General features: G+C 42.2%; 1 long non-coding RNA gene across 1 annotated transcript in view; it reads left to right on the forward strand.

Moving 5' to 3' along the window:
- The first annotated feature begins 113 nt into the window (after positions 1-113).
- The window catches only part of LOC147583068 (uncharacterized), a 29,240-nt gene continuing 14,151 nt past the window's right edge, over positions 114-15,202 (forward strand). The window contains exon 1 of the long non-coding RNA XR_015242772.1: positions 114-312. This is a non-coding gene — a long non-coding RNA (uncharacterized LOC147583068). The remainder of the gene's footprint in view (positions 313-15,202) is intronic.

Raw genomic sequence — 15,202 nt, forward strand, 5'->3', positions numbered from 1 at the left:
CCAGGAAACCGGGCCCGCCCCTGGTTGCTCATTGGCGCGGCTGCCGAAGCCTGACTTCTCATTGGTCGGTCGCTGATGTCACTAAGTGTCCAGCCATCCCTCTCCTCCGAAAGGCGGGGGAGACACCTGTTCTGTGAGGGACAACTTGTTAAAGGGTCAGTGGTTCTGCCTCCTCCCCCGAGAAGGGAAGCATCCAGGCAGCAGCCGCTCAAGGGAAAAGGGATGGGAAGGAATGCCTACTGCATCACACACCCACGTCCCCTACCCGGTTGCCGTACACATATGGAAAGACACCTACGTTAAAATCAACAAGTACGTACACCGCGTGTTGAGCAATGCGCCGAAAGCTGGGGGAATGCAAGAGAGTAGAGATAATTCCCGGGGGATGACAATAAAATCGGGGAGACAAAACTAACCTACATGTAACAATTAGAAAATATTTAAGAGTAGCGGCAACCCTGTTTAGTAACTACATATTTTAAATGCTTACTTCAGAAGCTCTGTGACCCACTGGCTGAAATTTGGAAACATCACCAACAATTCTGCCATCCTAATTCGTTACTGTTTCAATCCTCCTCCCTATTTCCTTAGAATCTTTTTTAACATGTTGATCTGACACTAACAGGTTGAGAACAGTGCAGGTGGTGGATACTGTGCTGACTACCATAAGTAATGCAAACACGAATATAGATTGAATGTCGTATCTCCCCCCCCCCCCCATTCATGTGTTGAAATCCTAACCCTCCCTCTCAAGGTGATGGTATTCGGAGATGGGGCCTTTGGGAGGTGCTTAGGTCATGAGAATGGAGCCCTCATGAAAGGGATTAATGTCCTCATAAAAGAGACCCCAGAGAGCCCCTTCACCCCTTCCACCGTGTGAGGACACAGGAAACAGACAGCCACCTAAGAACCAGGAAGTGGCTTTCACCAGACATTAAATCTGCCTGAGTCTTGATCTTAGACCTCCAGAACTGTGAGAAATAAGTTTCTGTTGTTTATAAACCCCCCAAGCTATGGTATTTGTGTTTCAGCAGCCTAGATAAACTAAGAAAGGGATTCCACCCTCATCAGTTGTGTGACCTGGGCAAGCTAGTTAATGCCCCTGAGACTCAGTTTCTTCGATGTTAAATGGGGGGAGTCCTGTCCTATAATGTTGATGTAAGGATTAAATGAGACAGTGCATGCAAATCACTTGGCACAGAATGGCAAATTGGACAGTTCACTAAAGGCAGTATTTTGTTTGAGCAGAATTTAGAATCCGGTAGGGAAATACGATAACTGCACAAATAACTATAACACATTTATTTAGTGGAGGGTGAGCGAAGATATCATGACAAGTGAAACTAAGGGAGGAAGAGACTTAGAATAGCAGAGATGAATGGGAAAGGTAATCCAGGTGGACAAAAGGATGAACCACATCCCAGAGGCACAAAAGCACACTGTGTGTTTAGAGAAAAATAAGCAGACTGGTTTGGCTAGAGCATAGTATGCCTAGTATAGTGGAAGAAGAAAATGCTGACTGATGCCAATACATGTTGAGTTAAAGTCGTGGAAGGGTTTGAATGCTAGATTGGAGAGTTAGTGCTTCATTGGTTTGGAAATAAAATTTGTGGTTTTTTAAAGATTTTATTTTATTTTTTTTTTTAATTTTTTTTTCAACGTTTTTATTTATTTTTGGGACAGAGAGAGACGGAGCATGAACGGGGGAGGGGCAGAGAGAGAGGGAGGCACAGAATCGGAAACAGGCTCCAGGCTCTGAGCCATCAGCCCAGAGCCCGACGCGGGGCTCGAACTCACGGACCGCGAGATCGTGACCTGGCTGAAGTCGGACGCTTAACAGACTACGCCACCCAGGCGCCCCTAAAGATTTTATTTTTAAGTAATCTCTACAAACGTGGGGCTCAGACTTATAACCCCGAGATCAAGAGTCACATGTTCTACCGACTGAGCCAACCAGGAACCCCTGGAAATAAAAGTTTTGAAGAAGGGAATGATGTAAGATGTGCTTTTTGTTTGTTTGCTTTTGTTTTTGTTTTTAATGTAGAGTGGCAAAGAGGCTGCAGTGTGGAAGGTTTGTTGAGAGACTACAATTAGTAGTCTAGGTAATCAGAACTTGGGATCTGATTTCAAGGCGATGGTCAGAGTTGATAGAAAAGGGTTGTAGTGAAGCCATTGGGAAGACAGAATCTCTATGGTGGGGGGTAAGGTTGACAGGAGCTCTAGGGATGGGGTTCAGAGAAGTGAACGGGGGCGCCTGGATGGCTCAGTCGGTTGAGCGTCCGACTTGGGCTCAGGTCATGATCTCACAGTTAGTGGGCTCGAGCCCCGCATCAGGTTCTGTGCTGACAGCTCAGAGCCTGGAGCCTGCTTCGGATTCTGTGTCTTTCTCTCTCTGCCTGTCCCCTGCTCACACTCTGTCAATCTCTCTCTCAAAAAATAAATAAACATTAAAGAAAAATTTATAAAAAAAAAAAAGTGAACAGAGGCCAGGTTACTGAGACATGGGCCATTAACAGATGACCACTTGGAGAGTCATTTTAGTATGGGGGGGGGGGTTCAGAAGCCATTTTACAAGAAGTTAGAACTGAATGGGTAAGCAAGGACAGGTACCTTTCTTCAGACGTTACAGGGGTGAGAACTGAGAAGAAAGACCAAGCTGCTGGAAGTTTCTAGTAGATGACGGTTCAGAGATCAGTTTTAGTACAGACAGGTAGATGAAGGCAGATCCCAAAGGGTCAAGGAGGAAATGGGGGGAGGGGGGTAAAGTGGATAAAGACTGTAGACACCTCAGTCTGGAACTTTAAAAATTATAGGAGCTTTGAGGAACCTTAGAATGAAGGGCCAGTTCTCTTTCAGCATTCAAGAGACCTGACGTGTATAGTCAAAACAAGCCAGTAAAAAGAGACTGAAGTGGTAAAGGATGGGGCGGTTTTGGAGTTAATGTGTAGAGATGGGATCAGCAATCAATGGGATGACCACCGTGTCCAAGGACGGACAGGATGGAAGTGAGGGTAGTGCCTGTACAGTAGGAAGCCATGCAGCTGTAGAACAAAGAATATAGAAATTCTACATGTACTCAGTTGGAACAATCTCCAAGATAAATTATTAAGTGAAAAAGGCAAAGCGAGGAATGACGGGGATAGTATGTTACATTCTGCCAATAAACAAACAAACAAACAAATAAATAAGAAATGACGTTTGTATTTGCTTGCATCTACCTAAATAAACTCTGGAAAGATATAAAAGATACTAAGAAAAGAGGTTACATCCTGGAGTAGGTGAGAACTAAGGTGCAAAGAAAGACTTTTCACTGTGTGTCATTTTTTTTTCCTCTGGCTTTTGAAGCATGGAGTATATTAACTATTCAAAGTATTAAATTTAGGGGCGCCTGGGTGGCTCAGTCAGTTGAGCGTCCAACTTTGGCTCGGGTCATGATCTCACAGCTCGTGGGTTTGAGTCCCGCGTCAGGCTCTGTGCTGACAGCTCAGAGCCTGGAGCCTGCTTTGTATTCTGTGTCTCCCTCTCTCTCTGTCCCTCCCCTTCTCATGCTCTGTCTCTCTCTGTCTCAAAAATAAATAAAAATAAAAACATTAAAAAAACCCACAAAGTATTAAATTAAAAAAAAGTATATCCTTGGGGCGCCTGGGTGGCTCAGTCGGTTAAGCGTCCGATTTTGGCTCAGGTCATGATCTCACGGTCCGTGAGTTCGAGCCCCGCGTCAGGCTCTGTGCTGACAGCTCAGAGCCTGGAGCCTGCTTCTAATTCTGTGTCTCCCTCTCTCTCTGACCCTCCCCTGTTCATGCTCTGTCTCTCTCTGTCTCAAAAATAAACATTAAAAAAAAAAATTAAAAAAAAAAGTATATCCTTATTATGGCACACTATGCAGACATTTAAAATAATGTTAAGGCACCTGGGTGGCTCAGTTGATTAAGTGTCTGACTCTTGATTTTGGCTCAGATCATGATCCCAGGGTTGTGGGATAGAGCCCACGTCAGTCTCTGCACTGAGTGTGGAACCTGCTTAAGATTCTCTCTCTCTCTTTCCCTCTGCCCATCTCCCCTGCTTGCACTTGTTCTCTCTCTCTCTAAAATAAAAAAATAAAAAATAAAAAATTGCATAAAATAATATAGAAAATGTAGCTACTGACTTGGGAAAATATCCATGATACAGGAAGCGCAGAAAAGCAGATTGTAGAATAAAGTACATAAAGTATCTGATAACCAGGAAATGGCTTTGACTTATTTCAGGTCCTTGGAAGGCATTTTAATCACTTGGAATATATAATGTGTCCACTTAAATTGAAATCACAAAGATTATGTAATAGTATGTAACATTTTAACAATGTAAATGAGAAATTCTAAACAGCCTATTCCCAATAGGAAATATGTGTAAATATCAACAGATACAAATCAAAGAAAGCATAAAAGTAAAATTATTTGCATTGATGTGGTAGGATGTATTACCATTTCTAACCTTGAAATTGTTTATTATTTAGGTGATTATGAACAGAACTAAAATATTTGAACAATATTTCTGTAAGGCAAAAAAAAAAAAAAAAAAAAACAGTCACGTGGCTGGAGCTAACGTTGGCAAGAGGGTGTGTGAAGGAAGAAAGAGTGACAAGGAGAGAAGGTGCAGATCCTGTGGTTTGGGAAGGAGGAGTCTGGAGTAGATAGAGCAGGGCAGGAGACTGGAGGGAAGGCAGTTCAGCAGCGGCGAAAGCCCTGCTGGGGTGGCTGATGACTTTGTGGCTGTCCCAGTTAGCTGGGCCGGTGATTTCCTTAAAAAATACGTGCTTGCCTAGAAAGCCCACCGTGAAAACTGCAAATGCTGGGAACTGCAAACAGGCAAGTAACTGATTCTGTGATGGTTTGAAATGTACCATTGAAAAGCATATCTGTGGGATCTAGGATTGTAAAAGAATTCACTGCTGGTATGTGAGTCTAGGAAAATTGGAAGTTTTGTCTGCAAACCTCTGTTTAGTGCTTTAAATTTTTTTCTTCTATTTTAGTTTTTTACTGACATGTACCATACCTACAAAATGCATTGTTCTCTTATTTATGTGCCCTCCTTTCTACCTTTTGTACATGTTCTTTTAAAATCTGAGATCAATACGAAACTTTATGCCCAGAGTAATCTCAGTTTTCTAAAATAAAAAGAAGTATATAGGGGCACCTGGGTGACTCAGTCAGTTGAGTGTCCAACTGCAGCTCAGGTCATGATCTCTTGGTTCGTGGATTTGAGCCCCACGTCCGACTCACTGCTGTCCAGAGCAGCAAAGAGCCTGCTTCGGATCCTCTGTCCCCCACCCCAATTCACCCCACCCCTGCCTCTCTGTTTGTGCTCTCTCTCTCAAAAATAAATAGACGTTTAAAAAAAAGAAAAAGAAAAAGAAGTATATTTGTAACGGTATAGAAGGAAATGCATAATATAAATAATGTTTATCTCTGTGTGATAGGATAATGGTGCTTTTTACTTCCCTTTTTCTCCAAATTTTCTTTAGTGAACATGTTTTACAGGCAAAAGATGTTTAGGGTTCTTGTTTTCACTTTTGATTAGAAATGTTTTCAAATACGTGGAAAAATGTTTTCAAATACACAGATTGTTCTTTGGAAAGAATAATCACAAAACATCTATATTCCTAATACCAAATTTTCACATTTTGCCATGTTTCCTTTTTAAGCTACTGCCATCATAACATTCCATCCTAATTAATTCAGTTTTCATATCTAAAAATAATGATTTCTTAAACATAACTACAATAACATTATAATTCCTAAGAAATTTAACAATTCCCTAATATCCTTTTGTGCCCAGTTCATCATACTCACATTTCCCTAATTTACTCCCAAATATCTCCTAGAGCTGGTTTGTTCAAATTGGGATTTAATCAAGAACGAGCCATTGCTGGCCGATTTGGTGTTACGTGGGGCTCTTTCTAAGAAACCTTAGTTGGAACTTCATAAGCAATCACAACGTTTCGTGAAGAAGGTGGCATTGGCAATCTGGGACCTTAATGATATGTCAGAATTGGGGCACTGGGGTGGCTCAGTGGGTTGAACATCTGACTTCGACTCAGGTCATAGTCTCACCAGTTGGTGAGTTCCAGCCTCACATCTGGCTTGCTGTTGTCAGCACAGAGCCTGCTGTGCTGTCCCCCTCTGTCCCCTCTCTCTCTCTGTCCCTCCCTCGCTCAGGCTCTCTCTTTCAAAATAAATAAACATTTTAAAAAAGAAAGCATATGTCAGAATTGACATGGGGAGAGAAATGAGGAGGTCATTTCAGGAACTGAGATCAAAGTGAGAAGATGAAAGAGAGAAAGGTAGCAGGTGTGTTTGGGGAGCAGCAAGTAACCCAGTTTATTTGGATCAAAGGAAAAGGAATAATGGGGGATAGAATTAGTAAAATAAATTTGGAGACAGATCATGGAGGGCCTTGAAGTGTTTCTAGTCCACCATGCAGACGGCTTGCGAATCCTAGTGAACCCCACGTGTGAATAACCCTGTGAGACAGTGGCTATGTTTTGATCACCTATATATCCCTGGCACCTAGCAGAGCATACTTCTAAGATGCTCAGAATGTATTCATTGTTGAAAACCCAGTGCTATTGAAGAATTTTAAATTGAAGACTAACATGCTAAAATCTCCTTGGGGGAAGATTTAGGAAATTGGTTGGTAATGATGGGGAGTAGAATAAGAATTTAGAGAAGAGAAGTAGCTGAGTGGATTGAGGCAATCGAAGAAAACTTTGTAGAGGAGGTGGGGCTGGGTGAACTAGATGGGGAAGCAGTAAGCAAAGATGAGAAGTCAGGAATGAGTTGAGGATAGCATAATGACCATTGAGGAGAACGTGTTTTGGGATGCTCTGAGAAACGAGATTCCAAAAGAGAGGGTCAGGAAAGGTTTGGGAGTCTAATGTTGGTCAACATCTCTGTTATCACTTAATAAATGACTTCTGATCATACTTGAATTCAAGATTTGGGGTTTTCTTATTTAAAGATTAAAAAAAAATTTTTTTTAGAGAGGGGCGCCTGGGTGGCTCAGTCGGTTGAGCGTCTGTCTTTGGCTGTCGTGATCTCACAGCTCATGGGTTTGAGCCCTGCATCAGGCTCTGTGCTGACAGCTCAGAGCCTGGAGCCCGCTTCGGATTCTGTGTGTGTGTGTGTGTGTCTCTCTCTCTCTCTCTCTCTCTCTCTCTCTGCCCCTCCCCCGCTCGTGCTCTGTCTCTCTCTTTCTCTGTCAAAAATAAATAAACATTAAAAAAAATTTTAATAAAAATAAAAATAAAAAATAAAAAAATTTTTTTAGAGAGGGGCGCCTGGGTGGCTCAGTTGGTTGAGCGTCTGGCTTCAGCTCAAGTCATGATCTCACGGTTTGTGAGATCGAGCCCCGTGTCGGGCTCTGTGCTGACAGCTCAGAGCCTGGAGCCCGCTTCGGATTCTGTGTGTGTGTCTCTCTCTCTCTCTCTCTCTCTCTCTCTCTCTCTCTCTCTGCCCCTTCCCCGCTCGTGCTCTGTCTCTCTCTTTCTCTGTCAAAAATAAATAAGACAGAGGGGAGCCTGGGTGGCTCAGTTGGTTGAGCGTCCGGCTTCAGCTCAGGTCATGATCTCACGGTTTGTGAGTTCGAGCCCCGTGTCGGGCTCTGTGCTGACAGCTCAGGGCCTGGATCCTGCTTCAGATTCTGTGTCTCCCTCTCTCTCTGCTCCTCTTCTGCTTGTGCTCTGTCTCTCTGTCTCTCTCTCAAAAATAAATAAACATTTAACAAAATTTTTTTTTAGAGAGAGAGCACGCATGAGTGGGGGAGAGGGGCAGAAGGAAAGAGAGAGAATCTTAAGCAGGCTCCATGCTCAGTGCAGAGCCCGACATGGGGCTCGATCCCACAAACATGGGATAACGACCTGAGCTGAAATCAAGAGTTGGAGGTTCAGCCAACTGAGCCACCCAGGCACCCCCTGAGATTTGGGTTTTTTTTTTAATTGTGTCTCCCTATGTTTTTCACGTAAGAAGAACTTGGAGTGCAATATGAAAGACAAAATTGGATGATATTATTCTGAGCCTAAAAAGAATTAATAACTCAGTAAAGCCTAAATGAAGGGAATATTAAATAAGAACTATATTGGATTGTGTTCATTTTAAATTTGTTAGACAATTGAAATGTGATACTGAGCACAACTGCATATATGACATGGAAGCAAATTTAGTTAATAAAGAAAGCAGAACATTTGCTCAAAACCACAAAGGAAATTGTGTATTCTTCTTCTTTTTTAACTTAATTTTTTATTTTTTTAAATTTACATCCAAATTAGCACATAGTGCAACAATGATTTCAGGAGTAGATTCCTTAGTGCCCCTTACCCATTTAGCCCATCCCCCCTCCCACAACTCCTCCAGTAACCCTCAGTTTGTTCTCCATATTTATGAGTCTCTTCTGTTTTGTCCCCCTCCCTGGATTTACATTATTTTTGTTTCCCTTCCCTTATGCTCATCTGTTTTGTCTCTTAAAGTCCTCATATGAGTGAAGTCATAGGATCTTTGTCTTTCTCTGACTGACTAATCTCACTTAGCATAATACCCTCCAGTTCCATCCACGTAGTTGCAAATGGCAAGATTTCATTCTTTTTGATTGCCGAGTAATACTCCATTGTGTATATATACATATATATACATTTATACATATATATATGTATATATATGTATATATACGTGTATATGTATATATATATATATATATATATATATATATATATATATACCACATCTTCTTTATCCATTCATCCATCGATGGACATTTGGGCTGTTTCCATACTTTGGCTATTGTTGATAGTGCTGCTATAAACATGGGGGTGCATGTGTCCCTTTGAAACAGCACACCTGTATCCCTTGGATAAATGCTTTGTAGTGCAATTGCTGGGTCATGGGGTAGTTCTATTTTTAGTTTTTGAGGAACCTCCATACTGTTTTCCCGAGTGGCTGCACCAGCTTGCATTCCCAATTTGTGTATTCTTCTTGAAGCTTGACAGTTTATTCCCTTTCCAGAAGGAGGATGGGCCCTCCTTGATTATATTCAAATTATCAAGGTGTGAGGATTGATGTAGAACTAGAAAAAACAAACAAACAAATAACAACAACACTAAACTATATTTACCTGGATGCCCAGAAAATGACTCAAACCTGTTTGGGTTATTTGGGGGGTGGTTCTCTACACTTTCTGAAGACAGGGATCACCAGGGAAGTTTGTTAAAAAGGCAGAGTCTCAGGATGTAGCCCCATCAATCCTGATTCATAGTTGGGAGGGCAGGTTAGGCAACCAAACACATGGGAAATTTATCTTCTTAAACAAGCAGCCTATGTAATTATGAGGCAGATTGTCTATGGACCATACTTTGAGACACTTTTCGAAAGGACCCAGTATCTTTTCTTAGGTGAGAACATTACTTGTACAATTAAAAAATGAGTTGTAGTTTTAAATACATTTTTTAAAATTATTTTATTTTTGAGAGAGACAGAGCGTGAGCGGGGGAGGGACAGAGAGAGAGAGGGAGACACAGAATCCGAAGCAGGCTCCAGGCTCCGAGCTGTCTGCACAGAGCCTGACGTGGGGTTCAAACTCATGAACGGTACGATCATGACCTGAGCTGAAGTCAGACGCTTAACCGACTGAGCCACCCAGGCACTCCTTAAAAATAATTTTAGTATATGTGCTGCCGAAGCGAGCACACCTTAAAATAATTAAAAACAAAAAAATTTTGTTAGATCTGTTCGTTAGATCTGCAAGTAACTGAAAACACAACTAACAGTGGTTTAAACAAGTCAGTTTGGGTTGGTTGGTTGGTTGGTTGGTTGGGTTTGTTTTTATCTCAGGCAACAGGAAGTCAGCGGTAGACTGTCCAGGGCTGGTCCTTTGTGCTCAGTGATTCAATAATGTCCCCCAAGGAACCAATCTCCTTCTATTATTCTGGTACCTTCCTGTTAGGGTACAACTTTAACTTTCATGGTCACATGGCCACTGCATATCCAAGTATCGTGTCCACGCTCCAGGCAGGGGAAGTGAGAAGAAAAGGTGCAAGCCAGACACATTTGTCCCTTTCACAAAGTGGTCACAGATGCTCTACCAGCAATGTCTGCTAATATCTCATTGGCCAGAACTAGGTTACTTTGCCACCTTAGCTGCAAAAGTTCTGGGAAAGTAATACGTATAAATGTGCTACTTCCTTGAGAGGAAAAAAGTGTCTGTGATCATGTGGGGAGAACCAAATATTCATTCCTATTTTTTGTAAGTTAATTTATTTATTTTGAGAGAGACAGAGACAGCATGGGGCGGGGTGGAGGGAGGGACAGAGATAGAGGAAGAGAGAAAGAACCCCAAGCAGGCTCCACACTGTAAACACTGTCAGTACAGAGTCTGATGCAGGGCTTGAACTCATGAAACCATGAGATCATGACCTGAGCTGAAACTGAGAGTCAGATGCTCAACGGACTGAGCCACGTAGGGGACCCACCAAACCTTCATTCCTGAATAGTCTGTTCCTTTAACAGTCCTGCCTGTATGGTAGTTTTTTACTGACTTTAATCACATAGTAATATGTGATTCTATGTGTCTCAGAGATACCTCAGGAGACCACCTGCATTCCAGACATACTCCCCCTTACCTCCATTGTGTAATAACTTCTCAATTTCCCCTTATTAATCAGGATCAATCACCCCAACCAGTACAGTAATCCTTTCCCTTGTCTACTGAGTCACTGACTGTGGCCACTTTGTTCATGAGCTCGTTGGGCAAGAACAGCAATGGCTGGAGAAAGAGGCCAACGTATCCACGGGACAGGTCTTCTTGCCCAACTGATTATTAACATCTTCCTCTACTGAGGTTGCTCTTTGTAAGCCTCCACATGGAATAGAAATATCTTTTCACATTCTGGGACCATTCATATACTTCTAACCACATACTGTTTCCCCAGATCTTCCCTAGATCAATTTTCCAATCACGTTACTTCTGTGTCCCTGACCGTCCAGCAATATCATTAGTCACTATCATGAGTCAGTTTGTATAAGTACCTGTAGCCATCCCTCTTTTCAGGCACAATGAACCACAAGGTACCCTGCTTGAGTTCTGCCCACAGGGGGTAGTTTCCTTTCCACTAGCCTAAGGGCCACCTTGCAGTGGGGCTGTAGAGGGATAGCCACCCACTTTTGAGTAGAGCCAGCCTATCACACAAGACAATTTGTAAACTAACCCTAAATTCTTTATTCCATAGTCAACTGGTCATCAGGAACTCTCCGTGAAGCCGTAGATGCAGGTGGAGGAGGAAGAGGGGGCAACGTGCAAGAATACGGGCATGAGTGTCTGTGCTACTTATTCATGTAAATTTCTTGTATCTTCAGGACCTGCTTGATCTCAGTCTCCCAATCTTGTATACGCCACTTCCATTTGCTAATGGACTACTGCCATGCATGCCCAACTCTGTGGCTTGGTGGATGGACAGCTCAGGACAGATCAGGTGGATCATGGGCAAGCAAGCATTCAGAATGTACTAAGGCCCAGAAGCAAAGCAGGGCTGTTTCTCAAAAGGAGAGTGGTTATCTGCAGAGGATAGCACAGCTGTACCTCAAAGTCCTAAGGGTCTGTGCTTTGATTCACCTACAAGGGTCTGCCAAAGTCTTCAGACAGCTGTTCTATCTGCCATAGACTCTTCAAACATCATTGAATTCACTAGGTCTTATGAAAAGCAGCAAAGAAGCTTGCATGGCAGGCTGGACCCATTGCAGGTCCTTCTTTTGTCCTGAGCTGCACTCAAAAATGGCAGCTTTTCAGGTCATTCAATAAATAAAAGTAGCATTCTCTAATGAGGCATATGTTGCCTCCAAAATCTAAAGAGGTCCATAAGGTACTGTGTTTCCTTCTTAAAGATAGGAAGGATCAGGGTGGAACAATCTGTTCATTTAAAAAATTTTTTTTAATGTTTTGTTTTTTTTTTTTTTTTTTGAGAGAGAGAGTGAGTGACACAAGTGGAGGAGGGGCAGAGAGAGAGGGGAACAGAGGATCTGAAGTGGGTTCTGTGCTGAGAGCAGTGAGCCTGATGAGGGGCTCAAACTCATAAACCATCACCATGACCTGAACTGTAGTTGGGCACTTAACTGACTGAACCACCCAGGTGCCCCCATCTGCTCATTTTTTTTTTTTTTTTGAAAGAGTTATCTCAAGTGCTTCTAGAAATTTTACTGAGGTGGAGCCTCCGGAATTTTTGTGGGATTTATTTCCATCCCTCATGAGTATTACCAATGTGTCTCCAAAGTTCCTACTTTCTCTTTATTGGGTCAAGTCAAAGTGATGTCATCAGTGTAATGGACCAGCATGATGTTCTGTGGAATGGAAAGGTGATCAAAGTCCTTGTAGATTAGATCATGACATAGCACTGGATAACTGATAGAGCCCTGAGGTAGGAGAGTGAAGGTGTATATTCGTCCTGCCGGCTGGCAGTATACTGTTCTGATTGCCTTTCCCAATATAAAAGAAAATATTCCCAGTATAAAAGAAAAAAACATTCACCAGGTCAATAGCTGTCTACCAGGTGCTAGAAATAGGTTGATTTGTGCCAGCAAAGAAACCATAGCTGGAATAGCAGCTACCATGAAAGTCACCACATGATTGAACTACTTTCATTCTCCAAGATGCACTTGTCTTCATGGGCCAAATAAGAAGGTTGATTTGGGATGTTATCAGGAATCGTGACGCTGTTCAAGTCTTTGATGGTGGCACTAATCTCACCAATATTGTGTTGCTTTTAGTTTACTTTATTGATAGATAGAGGCAGCTCTAAAAGCTTCCACTTGGTCTTTCCTACCATAATAGCCCTCACTCCACGTATTAAGAAGCCAATGTGGGGGCGCCTGGGTGGCGCAGTCGGTTAAGCGTCCGACTTCAGCCAGGTCACGATCTCGCGGTCCGTGAGTTCGAGCCCCGCGTCGGGCTCTGGGCTGATGGCTCAGAGCCTGGAGCCTGTTTCCAATTCGGTGTCTCCCTCTCTCTCTGCCCCTCCCCCGTTCATGCCCTGTCTCTCTCTGTCCCAAAAATAAATAAACGTTGAAAAAAAAAAATTTAAAAAAAAAAAAAAAAAAAAAAAAAAAAAAAAGAAGCCAATGTGGGGATTCTGCCAGTTGCTGAGCAGAATACATTATAGAATGTATAATGTGCCAGTTATACATTATAGAATTAAGAAATAACCCAGAGGGTGGCTATGGGAACCCACTGGGTCCACTGTGAGATAAACCCGATGCAGAGTTCCACTGATCACCTGACAGATATGGTGGACCACAGTGGCATTTTGGGTGTTCAGAAATCAGTATCAGTTCAGAGCCAGCGTCTAATTCTCCCTAAAATGTTTATTTCTCCTTTCCTAATGTTTCCAGGGAAATGGTTTCAGTTCCTATCAGAGGAGGCTGGGAAGAAGATTTACAGTGAGCATGTTTACGTGCAGTGGATTCCTTCCTCAAGACCCAATTCCCCTTCATGCAAGGAGCTCTGGGTCTGTGAACTTGCTCCATTCTGGGAATTGGTTGGTTGATATAAAATAATGCAATCCACCAGTATGTATGTCACCTTTTCACAGGTTATATTCTGTACCCCATCCTGTGGGGTATGCAGTAACTTAAATCTTACGGGTCTAGGAGCAATGAGAAGCAGTAGGGATGAGTCCTTAGGAGGTCCTGCACTCTCTCGCAAGGGGAAAACCATTATGAGTTCATCAGGCAAGGGGAGTCTGTTGCCAATTCTTAATGGAATGACATGGAAGCAATAAATAAAAGTATTGAAGTACGATTGAATTTTGCATTTAAAGTATGATCAGTTCTTTGAAGATGTGATTTCATTGCATAAAAACAGATGGGATTTGTCTCTTTTTTGAAAGAAAGGTTGGATATAAATCGGGTTGCATAGACTACATTCATTCTGTTATGAAACCCACATATTTGTGACAGCAATTGCTAGGGTAGAAATCACCACTGGCAATTTCGACCACTATTAGTCTTGGGTGTTATGTTCCCTTGATTAAAGGAGAGCTGTGGCTCACCTTTTCAAGGTGATATATTTGTAATAGGATACCGCTTTCTGGGGTACTTTTTGTGGGCACTAACCATGAATGAAAACCTGTGATAATAGGTTTAAACTATTTAATCCATGAAAAGAATTTGGATCCTTGCATCCAGAATGAAGTTATGCTCATAGGAGTGTCAAACCCAGCATAGCAAGCATGCTGTGGGCACCCATTATATTTCAGACATTGTGCTAAGTACGAGGGTATAAATAAGACCTAGCCTTGGGCATAAACTGAAAAACACACAATCTAGCTGCAAGCTTAGCTAAATTGTTCAGATTCAAAACAGAAATTAGACTCTGCTTTGTCAATGTAGATAGAAAATAAATTTGAAAAGAATCAAGATAATTCTAGAAACAAGGTGCCAGCACCTCTTTAAAAAAAGAATACAAAAATAAAAATATATTTAAAAATTAAAAAAAGAAAAACTAGGGGTGCCTGGGTGGCTCAGTCGGTTAAGCATCCGACTTCAGCCCCGGTCACGATCTCACGGTCCGTGAGTTCGAGCCCCGCGTCGGGCTCTGGGCTGATGGCTCAGAGCCTGGAGCCTGTTTCCGATTCTGTGTCTCCCTCTCTCTCTGCCCCTCCCCCGTTCATGCTCTGTCTCTCTCTGTTTCAAAAATAAATAAACGTTAAAAAAAAAATTAAAAAAAAAAAGAAAAACTACTTCACACTGCTACACAATCATGACACATTCATAAAAAATACAAACAATAAAAAGAAGAAAGAAAGAAAGAAAGAAGAAAGAAAGAAAGAAAGAAAGAAAGAAAGAAAGAAAGAAAGAAAGAAAAGAAAATCGTTTGTAAGCCTCCTGGCTTCCAGAGTTTTCTCTGGGCACACACACATACATATACAAAACACATTTTTCACAAAAATAAGTCTGATGATTAATGTTTTCCAGAGACCTAAAGAGCATCATGGAGAATATCTGGAATTTTCAAAAGTTTATTTATTTGTTTTGAGAGAGAGGTCAAGTGAGGAGGGGCAGAGAGAGAGAGACAGAGAGAGGAAGAGAGACAGAGAGAAAGAGAATCTCTCAAGCTGGCTTCGCACTGTCAGCGCAGAGCCTGAGGTGGTGCTCAAATTCACAAACCCATGAGATCCTGACCTGAG

This window comes from Puma concolor, chromosome A2 (genome assembly GCF_028749965.1).
Source record: "Puma concolor isolate L17-30 chromosome A2, mPumCon1.1.hap2, whole genome shotgun sequence".
Classification (NCBI taxonomy): Eukaryota; Metazoa; Chordata; class Mammalia; order Carnivora; family Felidae; genus Puma; species Puma concolor.